This window comes from Gossypium hirsutum, chromosome A05 (assembly GCF_007990345.1).
Source record: "Gossypium hirsutum isolate 1008001.06 chromosome A05, Gossypium_hirsutum_v2.1, whole genome shotgun sequence".
Taxonomy (NCBI): domain Eukaryota; kingdom Viridiplantae; phylum Streptophyta; class Magnoliopsida; order Malvales; family Malvaceae; genus Gossypium; species Gossypium hirsutum.
Genome location: NC_053428.1, coordinates 62,089,214 through 62,101,028, shown reverse-complemented (window position 1 = coordinate 62,101,028; position 11,815 = coordinate 62,089,214). Strand labels below are relative to the sequence as shown.

The 11,815-nt window shown below is 35.2% G+C and overlaps 1 long non-coding RNA gene across 1 annotated transcript in view; it reads right to left on the bottom strand.

Annotated features, from left to right (window-relative positions):
- Positions 1-615: 615 nt before the first annotated feature.
- LOC121229553 (uncharacterized) overlaps positions 616-11,815 on the bottom strand; it is a 32,295-nt gene continuing 21,095 nt past the window's right edge. The window contains exon 4 of the long non-coding RNA XR_005927308.1: positions 616-660. This is a non-coding gene — a long non-coding RNA (uncharacterized lncRNA). The remainder of the gene's footprint in view (positions 661-11,815) is intronic.

Below are 11,815 nucleotides of genomic sequence, written 5' to 3'. Positions count from 1 at the left end.
AATTCTTAAAACAATACACAAATTGAAAATATAATAAAAAGTGGTTATATTAAAATTGAAACAAGTTAGAACTAAAATAATAACCAAATTAATAATAAAACAAAAGTTCTAAAATATCGAAATAATATTAAGAATGACAAAAAAAACAATAAAACACCACAAAAGAACAATAAAACAACATCAAAACAGCACCAAACAACATAAAAATAGCACCAAACAACATAAAAACAACACCAAACAACATCACCAACAACACCAAAACAACACCAAAAACCTACAAAATATAATCAACCAACTAGAATATCTATACATTAACCAATTAACATATTTGATTTTATAACAAACTATTAACTGTAAGCTAAATTAAATTGTCAATAATTAGAAAGGAGGGTAACCTAAAAAGCAATCGAAAAAACATCGTCCTCATCATCATCATCATTCTTGCAACCAATTTCTAACATGAAATAAGAATAAATAATTAGATTATCAAATTGATAAAAAAAATTACAACAATAAAATGAGAATAATAATTACTCGTTGAAAATCCCTTAGCTCGCATCTAATCATCAAGGCAAACAACGACTTGAACCATTTTTGGCTTAAGTGAACTCCTAAAAGGTGTGATAACTTTCTTACCCATGCTAAAAGCCGATTCGGAAGCTACAGTCGATATTGGAATTGCCAAAAGATCACAAGCCAATAATGAAAGCTCATTATATCGAACTGAACTTTTGCTCTAATAATCCAAAACATCTATTTGACTATTCAGGTCAAGCTCTGATTCTTCCAAATAAATGTCCAACTGTAACTTTTCACTCTTAGTGCTAGATTCATTTAAATACCATTTATAATCATCATTCTCATAAAGCCTCCCCCAAAATCAACACTATTAACATTGTGTTGATGCAAACTAGAATCAGGATCTTTATTTGAAACATTAGAACTCTCAGCCAAAGAGGAAGATGTGGATTTGGATTTCCTAACATACTCGTCAAGCAAGAGTTTAAGATTGCTAAGAATGGTTTCAACAAAATCTGAAGCATGAATACCATAGATTGTAGTAAAGCAATACTGTACATAATTCAACTTGTAACGAGGATCTAAAATTGTAGCACATGACAATCAACGAATACTCAACCCAATATTTATTAAATTTATCTACCATTTGCTTAACCATTGGAGTTAAAAAAGAATAAGGACCTTTAAATGTATCAAGCAAGACCTTGTGAACCTTTCAAACCCCTCTAAAATAAAGATTAGCTGTAACACCCCTAACCTGTATCCAACTCCGGATAAGTCTAGAGGAATTACTGGGACTTTACACATTCGATACACGAACTCAGGTCACAAAATTTCATTTAAATTTAAAACCTTTCAATCATGAACATCTTGTCCCTTATATAGGCCTTCGAAACCTATAGCATATCAGAAGGCAATGTGGGACAAATTCAGGCTCGTTCGATTTCCCTAGGGCTCCTTAAAATATTTTCCTTAGCAAAAAGGGGCACACGCCCGTGCAGGTGGGCCGTGTGGACTCACTCCGTGTTTAAAACTTGAGCATTCTGTTAAATTAACACGGCCTAGACACACGCCCATGTGTCCTACTCGTGTACAATTTCGAGCTAAAATTTTTTAAATGCAGGGGACACACGGCCTTAACACACGCCTATGGAAGAAAACCGTGTGTCACACACGGCCTAGACGCACGCCCATGTGGACTCTAATAGGCTATTTACCAAGCCTAAAGTAATTATAATTTTTGGTTAAAATATTATTATATTTATTTATTTTAATTATGATTATTATGTTCGGATTAAAATTTAATTCGATATATACATACCAATTATAAAGGGAGTTATATTTAGAAAGGGAGAAAAACCCTAAAAAGTGAATATATATATAAAAAAACCCGAAGCTTTGCTATTAGGTCTAGCAGCCGTCAAGCAAAATATCTCTGAAAATAGTTTTTGGGGATTTCTTCCATTCTTTATCAACTGGGTGGATTGCGTAGAGGTCGAGATCATAAGGATTGCGGCTTGGATTCGAAATCAAAATAGTATTCTCATTGCTGAGGCTTCACTATCTACTCAGATCAAAATTTTGGTAATTTCGAAACTTTTTCACCCCGATTCGTTCCTCGCACTTGGATCCATGGTTTGGATCACTGGAATGTATATATATATTTTTTTCCACTGTGTAATGGGGGTACCGGCATTCCAACAGTGGTATTAGAGCCATTTGTGTGATACAGACTCGAGTTTAAATACTTGGGTGATGCAATTGTATGATATGCATGCTTTAATTTTATTACGATTTTTGACTGTTAATATTGTCTATGCATAAACTGATTACCGTTCCTTTCAATAATTGATTAAATGTTAATCATGGTGTTATGGCCTATTCAGTTTTATGTTATTACTGTTAACTTTAAAATCTCTAATGATGTGATAGTGGTATTTACAGTTTCTAGTAAGAGTTAACTAGCTAGTGGAACAAGTGTTGTTCCGACATGAAACCTCAAGGATTCAAATCCTGAAAACACGATTCTGTTAATAAAAGTTAATAAATCGTGAGGTTTCATTTGACTGGGGTATGCGGTTTGTACCACGGGGGCTCTGCCCCTGCACGCCTCAGATCCCCATCATCTTTTATAATAAATAAAACTTGATGGGCCATAAAACATTGAAAGGATATTTTATAATTCATTTAGGAAAACGTTGAATGATGTATGCTATTTTTTTGAAATGCACGGTGTTTGAAATGCATAGTTATAGCCCAATGATCCCATTTGACAAAAGGTTGTAATTTTATAAATACGGCCTGCGTGTCGTGCCTTACTACTATTCTCTTGTATTTCTCTTATCATTTTACTCCCTCGTATGTAAAACGAGTTTCTGAATATTGTAATTTGCAAAAGTTGCTGTGGACTAAACGAGAAGGAAGATGGGCCAACTAATGTGGACCGACAGCTTGTGAAACTGCTTACACCTTTAGGTTTCCTTTTGGTTCTCCCATTTGCTTAGGTTGAACCACCATAGATTATGGGCTATAACTATTGTATTTATTTCTTGCTTTATCTATTCGTGTATGAGATGCTATGGATGTCTAAAGCATGCAAATTTGGTAATAATAAACCCCATTAATTGATGAGATCAATTAAAAGATTAAATGGACTGAAGTAGACCATAATTGGTGAGAGATACAACAACTTTAATAAAATCCCTCTATTAAAATATTAAGTCAATATGGCATTCCAATTTTTTTGCCCTTGTTAAGGCCTCGATCAATACTATGTAGGTTCTGCCAAAGCGAAGTACTGGTATTTATCTTGGTTAAACGCGAAGAATAAACAAGTGATAGTTGCTGGTTAAAAATTGGTTAATGACTTAACTAGGTTACTCTAGTAGGATTAGAAACCTAGAGGCAAGTAATTTGGATAAATCATAAGATGATAAGAACAATAGTTGTTCACCAAATTGTAGGAGTTGCATATGATGTAATTAGCAAGTGTTGCTTACCTAAATAACCATAATCTTGAGAGTAAAGCCAAAGCTGACTTAAGAGGAGGTGAAATATGGATCCTTAACCCACTAGAAATACTTTTAAGAAAGTCTCGCCGAAATTAATATATGAGGGTTATTAATTTTGAAATAAAATAGTGGGAACATCAAATAATAAAGTCCTTTTAATGATTGATATAAACTTGGTAAATTTATTCACATGCATATTTTATTGTTGTAGATATATTATGGCTGCAAACACTAGTGCACTCTCATTGCCATCGGTCCTTGAGAAGGACAAATTGAATGGTTTGAACTTTCTTGACTGGTTCCGTAACTTAAGGATTGTCTTTAAACAAGAACGGAAATTATATGTCATTGAACAACCACTTCCTAATGAACCACCCGCTAATGCCTCGAGGGCTGATAGAGATGCTTACAAGAAACATCTCGATAACATGGTAGATGTTGGATGTCTTATGCTTGCTACTATGAATCCTGAGCTTCAGAAGCAACATGAGGACATGGTTGCTTATGATATGATCAAGCACCTGGAAGAACTTTATCAGGGGCAAGCACGACAAGAGAGGTTCGATATCTCTAAGGCCCTATTCCAATGTAAGCTGGCTGAAGGAAGCCCAGTAGGACCTCATGTCCTTAAGATGATTGGTTATATTGAAAGCATGTCTAAGCTTGGGTTTCAATTGAGCCAAGAGTTTGCCACTGATGTTATTATGCAATCATTGCCGGATAGCTACAGCCAGTTTGTCCTCAATTTCAATATGAATAAAATTGACAAAACTCTGCCATAGTTGCTCAGTATGTTGCGAACTGTTAAAGGCAACATAAAAAAGGTTGGACCCAAGCCCATACTGATGGTCCGTAACAACAAGGGCAAGGGAAAGCCCAAAGTTCAGACAAAGCCCAAGGGCAAAGGTAGGCCCAATCCTGGAAAAGGAAAGGCTGCACTGAAACCTAAAGGTGGGGTGTCTAAGGAAGGAAACTATTTTCATTGTGGTGTGACTGGACATTGGAAGCGGAGCTGCCCTGTCTATCTTGAGGAAATCAAGAAGGCCAAGGCAAGTGGAACATCTGCTTCAGGTATTTATGTTATTGATATTAATTTATCAACTACTACTTCTTGGGTATTAGATACTGGTTGTGTTTCTCATATTTGTACTTCTGTACAAGGACTACAAAGGAGTAGGACTTTGGCTAGAGGAGATGTGGACCTGTGAGTTGGAAATGGAGCAAGAGTTGCTACATTAGCTGTGGGAACATATACTTTATCTTTGCCTACTGGACTTGATTTATGTTTAGAGGATTGTTATTTTGTGTCCAGTTTGACTAAAAATATTATTCCAATTTCTTGTTTAGACGAAATTGGTTTTGAGATAATTATTAAGAATAATTGTTGTTCCTTTTATCTCAATAATGTTTTCTATAGTTCGGCACAATTGATTAATGGCCTCTATATTTTAGATCAAATGAATCCCATTTACAACATAAATACTAAAAGATCTAAAATAAATGACTCAAATCAAACTTATCTTTGGCATTGTCGTTTGGGCCACATAAGTGAGAAACGCATATCCAAACTCCATAAAGATAGTCTCTTGGATTCATTTGTTTTTAAACAATTTGAAGTATGTAAATCTTACTTATTGGGAAAAATGACTAAATCTCCTTTTACTGGTAAAAGTGAACGAGCTAGTGATTTATTGGGCTTAATACATTCTGATGTATGTGGACCAATAAATACACAGGCCAGAGGTGGATTTCACTACTTCATTACTTTCACTGATGATTTCAGTAGATATGGGTATGTTTATCTCATGCGCCATAAGTCTGAGGCCTTTGAAAACTTCAAGGAATTCAAAAATAAAGTACAAAATCAACTAGGCAAAACTATCAAGACACTTCGATCTGATCGAGGTGGAGAGTATTTGAGCCTAGAGTTTGATGATCTTTTGAAGGAATGTTGGATTGTCTCACAACTTACTCCTCCTGGTACTCCTCAATGGAATAGAGTTTCTGAGAGAAGAAATCAAACTCTGTTAGACATGGTTTGATCCATGATGAGTCATGCTGATCTACCGACTTCTTGTTGGGGACATGCACTTGAAATAGCTACTTCCACACTAAATCGTGTTCCATCTAAATCGGTTCAAAAGATGCCATATGAGATGTGGACTGAGAAACGTCCCAGTATGTCGTTTATGAAAATTTGGGTTGCGAAGCTTATGTTAAATGTCAGATGTCTACTAAGCTTGAACCCAAATCTGAAAGGTGTATTTTTCTGGGGTATCCGAAAGAAACCAAATGATATTATTTCTTTAATCCCACTAAGAACAAAATGTTCTCGGACTGGTGTCTTCCTAGAGAGAGAATTTGTTTCTAGAGAAGGAAGTGGGAGAAAGATTAAACTTGAAGAAATTCAAGAATCACAAGATACCACTGAACCAGAGATAGAACAACAGCAAATTCCACAAGAAATTGAGGAACAAGTAACTGCTGTAGAAATACAACCACCGCGCAGATCTTTAAGAGAACGCCATACACCTGAGAGATATGGATTTCTCATTACAACGCATGGTGACGTTCTTCTTATAGATCAAGATGAGCCTAGAACTTATCAAGAAGCGATGACAGGCCCAGACTCTAAGAAATGGCTTGAGGCCATGAGATCTGAGATGGATTCAATGTAGGAAAACCAAGTATGGACTTTGATTGACCTACCCAAAGGGGTTAAACCCATAGGGTGCAAATGGGTTTTCAAAAATAAAACCGACATGGATGGTAATGTACAAACATACAAGGGGCGATTAGTCACTAAAGGTTTTCGACAAATTCATGGTGTTGACTATGATGAAACCTTTTCTCCTGTAGCTATGTTTAAATCCATCAGGATCTTGCTCGCCATAGCTGCATTTCATAATTATGAAATTTGGCAGATGGATGTCAAAACAACTTTCCTTAACGGGAAACTTGAAGAGGATGTGTACATGACACAACCTGAAGGTTTTGTCAATCCAAAGGATACTAGAAAGATATGTAAGCTACAAAGATCCATTTATAGATTAAAGCAAGCTTCTCGAAGTTGGAATCTTTGGTTTAACGATGCAATCAAAGAGTTTGGTTTTATCAAAAATGAAGATGAGCCATGTGTTTACAAGAAAGTTAGTGGGAGCACTATCACATTCTTGGTACTGTATTTGGATGACATACTTATCATAGGAAATGACATACCTACCTTGCAGTCTATTAAGACTTGGTTAGGAAGTTGTTTTTCTATGAAGGACTTGGGCGAAGCCACTTACATATTAGGAGTCAAGATTTATAGAGATAGATCGAGACGACTACTAGGTCTAAGCCAAAGTACATACATAGATAAAGTACTGAAAAGGTTTAACATGGAAGAATCTAAGAGAGGATTCCTGTAATACCCCAAACCCGACCCAGACGTTACGGCCGAATTCAGCGTGTCACATTGAAGTGTTTTTCGAAAACCATGTTTTCATTAAAAACCCTTCTTGATGTAAAACTCATTGGAGCGTTATTGTAAAACTCATGTTTTAATTAAAAATCTTTGAGAAGAATATTTTCGTTATAGATTAAAGTGAATGGAAGTTGTGCACCAGGTAGGAAGCTAGAAAATAGGAGGTGAGTCTATTGGACTGCTTAAGTACCAAGCTCTTCATGGATCCAATCCTAGATATGTAACACCCTTATCCCGTAACCGTCGCCAGAATAGGTAAGGGGCATTACCGGACTTGTAACTCATGTCAGAACAGTAAAATTTTGAACTTTTTCTTGAAATAAAGATCGTTCATTTAAATAAGTACTAAGCATAGCCAGAGGTAAAATTTAAACTTCACTAAGTAAACATTCAAAAGATGCCATTTTCGCATGGCTTATATACATTAACCAAAAATATTCTTCCGCCACTAGTCTATTCTATACATGCCATAAAATAATTCTAAACATAACAGTAACAATCGGTGGATAGTGATAGTCTGACTGGTTGCTGACGATCCTCGAGCCTGTAGCTTCGCAATGAGATCTATAAAACAGAGGAAACAGAGTAAACGGAGTAAGCATTACAATGCTTAGTAAGTTTTAAGTAGTGTCAACAGATAACAATCAAATTATAACATAGTTGTTCGTATATTTTATTTCACTCTTCCTTTGGGCATACCATCCCTTTACCGAATATGCACATCTCATCATATACAATAGGCAGATAAACTTTCACATAAAAGTGAGCTCATGTGACATAGATATATTGTATGATTTCACATAACCTCTCACACTGATCCGATGTCACATAATCATAGGAATAGTCTCATAGATTGCTCTTGTATGCATCACATAACTACCTTATGATTTAGTTCAAATCAAGCTCACATATAAACTTGGAGTACATACCTGTTTAACCTTTCACATTGAATATATTTATAAGCAATTCTTATTACAAAGTCTTATAGCTTTAACCTCTACTCGGATTATCGGCGAGACCTTTAGCTCAGACGAAATCTCCACACGAAGTTATCGGGTCTTACCCGGACAAAATCTCCACACGTAGTCATCGGGTCTTACCCGGACATAATCTCCACACGTAGTCATCGGGTCTTACCCGGAATATATTTCCAAGTTTCATGTACATTTAATCACATGTTACAACAAAATCACAAATTCACTACGAGCTATTTTCCTGAGCAATAGTCACTAAATTATTTATAACTGGAGCTACAAAACTCCAAATCACTTGCCGTTAATTTTCCCTAAATATAGACTCGTATATCTTCCATCCATAAAATTTCCAGAATTTTAGATTTGGCCAATCAATACCATATTTTTCTTAAAGTTTCCCCTGTTTCACTGTTTGACTAATCTGACCATTCTTCACTACGAATCAAATTTTTCATTGTACAGAATTCATAATGTGTTCTATTTGATTTCATTTGAAACTAGACTCATTAAGGAGTCTAAGCATATAAATCTTATCTTATAACCATTTTTGTACAAATTATAATGATTTTTCAAAAACAGAACAGGAGATTTCGGAGTCATTCTGACACTGTCCCACACAACTTTAAATATCTCTTTATAGGAAATTTTTTTGCTTCCACGGTCTCTTTTATAAGAAACTAGACTATCTAATATTTGATTACATATTTTATTCAGCCTATAATTCCACACCAAAAATTTATAGTGATTTTCTAAAATCACGTTACTGCTGCTGTCCAAAGCAAATTATTACAATTTGCTCTTAAATTTCCAAGTCCAAACACTTATGAACTTACCATTTGAGTTTAAGACATATCATGGCCACATCATATCTTATTAAATCAACTCATTATGTCCTATTATGATTGAATTTACTCAACGTTTAATCACTTAAAACTTACCTCGGAAGTGGTCGACGATTAGATGTCCACGGCTATTCGTTTACTTTCTCTTTTCCCCTATCCGACTTTGATCCTCTTTGCTCTTAAGCTTAAGTAAAACAATAGATTTGCTTAAGTACTTAACTAATATTATTCACTTAACAATCACATTTGGCAATCACATATCATTTAATCTTTGATTGACCAATTTAACACATACCAAAATCCAATCATACATCTAACCTTTAACTCAATACCAAACCGAGTTATAAGATCATACATTATACTAAGCATATCATTAAACATACCTATTCAATTTAGCTAATTTCATAGCCGATTAATCACCTTACCCCACATTACTCAATGCTGAATATTAACCCAACATCACAAGCATAATCACCATGAAACTTACCTTAATACACATTTTATCCCATTGCCGAATACATATATATATCATCAAACAAATATTTATTCACATAACAACAATTCATTCACATCTCTATAAATGATCATAATCGGAGATTATAAACAAATCAACTAGTTTAGCATTCAAATTCTTCTAACCATTCCTCAATCATTTACTCAATGAACAACAATCCAAGCACATCAAAGCATAGTCGAATGTATCATTCTTCTTAAATTCAAAAAAATAAATACATGGGCTAACTTCAAAATCTATTTAACAACTCAACTTTATAAACACATATTCGGCTAGAAAGAAAGATTGATAATTTAACAACCTTAGCTTAACATATAATTTGTTGTGACACATCTTTAAGCATTCTTTTATTCCATCAACTCAAAACACATTCATCACTCTCAATAACTAAACTCATATTCGGCAATGGCCTCCAATATAGTGACCGATTCTTCTCAACTAGCACCTAGTGTACACACATGATCATTTGTTTGATTCAAGCACCTATCCACCAAAAATCCATCCAAATTAACAAGAACAACAACCACATTCTTTGTTATCTACCATGACCGAAACCCATATTCATTCACTAAATATCAAAAATTTATCATCAATTTGACATATAAGGACATAACCAAATGTTTCTGGCAACACAAACTCAAAAATTAACACATGGGTCATGTTATGAGCACCAAAACAAACTCAACTTCACAAAAATTCCAAAAGAATCACATGATATCATACCTTAATTCCCCCCACACAAGATGGCCAAATGCCTTAGGTGTGCTTTCTTCCATTTCTTGGTTAGTTTCGGCTTGAGAGAGGTAGGAGAAGAAGATGAACATTTTTTTTCTTTTCTTTTGTTTTCTTCCTTCAATTCACGGCAATGGAGGGGGGGCATGGATGAGACAACTTTGTTTTCATCATCCCTCTCTTTTCATTACTTTATTACTAACCTCTTATTTTATTCTTTCTAACATAACACACTAACACAACATGTTTCCAACATGTTTCACCCCATAGCATGGCCGGCCACTAGCTCTAATTTTGGGTAAGTTGACATGCAAACCCATCATTTTTATAACATGCATTAATAGGCCACTTTACATTTGCCTAGCACATTTCTAAATTTTCTCACATAAGTCCTATTTAATAAAATTCACTTACAATTAACAAAATTCAAACATGAAATTTTCACACATGCATATATACATATAATAAGCATCAACTATGATGGTTAATTATTTTTATGACTCGATTTTGTGGCCCCGAAACCACTTTTCGACTAGGGTCAAATTAGGGGTGTCACAAGATATGCACATATCCATTGCCACACTTAAAGCATATTACTTGTCCACGAACAAAAAATTAAGTTTAAGTCCATTTAAAATATTTATTTCGTTTGAAAACATTTACGTTGCGGAAGCTTTGCTCGGTAATCATGATATTTTGAAAATAAGTAACTTTTATAAAACATGCCCTAGAGCTAACCAATTTAATAACCCAAAATATTAAAAAAAAAAGAAAAAGAGCGGCCTTATAACAACTTAAACCAGAATAAAAATAATCAAAATAACAAATGTGAAACTTATTTTAAAGAAAACAGAAACTTAATCTTCGTGGCCACTCTGAATCCTGCCCAACTCCAAGTCCACCAACTAGGGCTCACCTGCAAGGATGGAAGAGAAAGGGGGTGAGTTTGGAAAACTCAGTGTATAAAGTATCCCAACCAGAGCCCAAATCAGTTCAAGCTTTACTGGGCCTAAGCCCTATTCAGAAATCAGTGTTAACTGGGCCTTAGCCCATATCAATATTAATCTGGGCCATAGCCCCTTACAGTATCAGAGTATATTGGGCCTAGCCCATATCAGTATCAACCTGGGCCGTAGCCCTATTACAAGTCGAGATATATTGGGCCTTAGCCATATTAACACAGTTGGGCCCATTTCAATACAATTGGCCAATAACAAAACAGCCTCATATGATTAATGCATGATAACCCCATCCAACCCTGCACTTGCCTCCGTCCATCCCTACACTTCTTGTGGGGAATAAATCACCCACGCCATCCCTACACTTACAGTGTTAGCATCGGTTGCGGCACTAACTGTAATCCGCAGCAAAGCTGCTTATCAGAATATGTGGCACAGACACCAGAACGGGTTCTTCCTCTATAACATAACCCAGATCCCATGCAACAGATATACATGTCATGGCATACAACAAACAGAATCAGAATATCATGCATTTCAGTCAAAATTAACCCTAAGGGTATAACGGTCATTTTACACCTAGGAGTAAAACGATAATTTTCATACTTAGGGGTAGTTTAATAAAATTTACTATTCTAGAGTTTACACACATATTATCACCATTAATGCATTAACAGAAACACTTACCGATCGTTTTTACCGAATTGGGCCCGTTGGCCCACTAACTCGTTTTCGGCCCATTAAGCCCAAATATACCGAAGTGCACAAAATTGTGCACTCTGCAATCATACTACT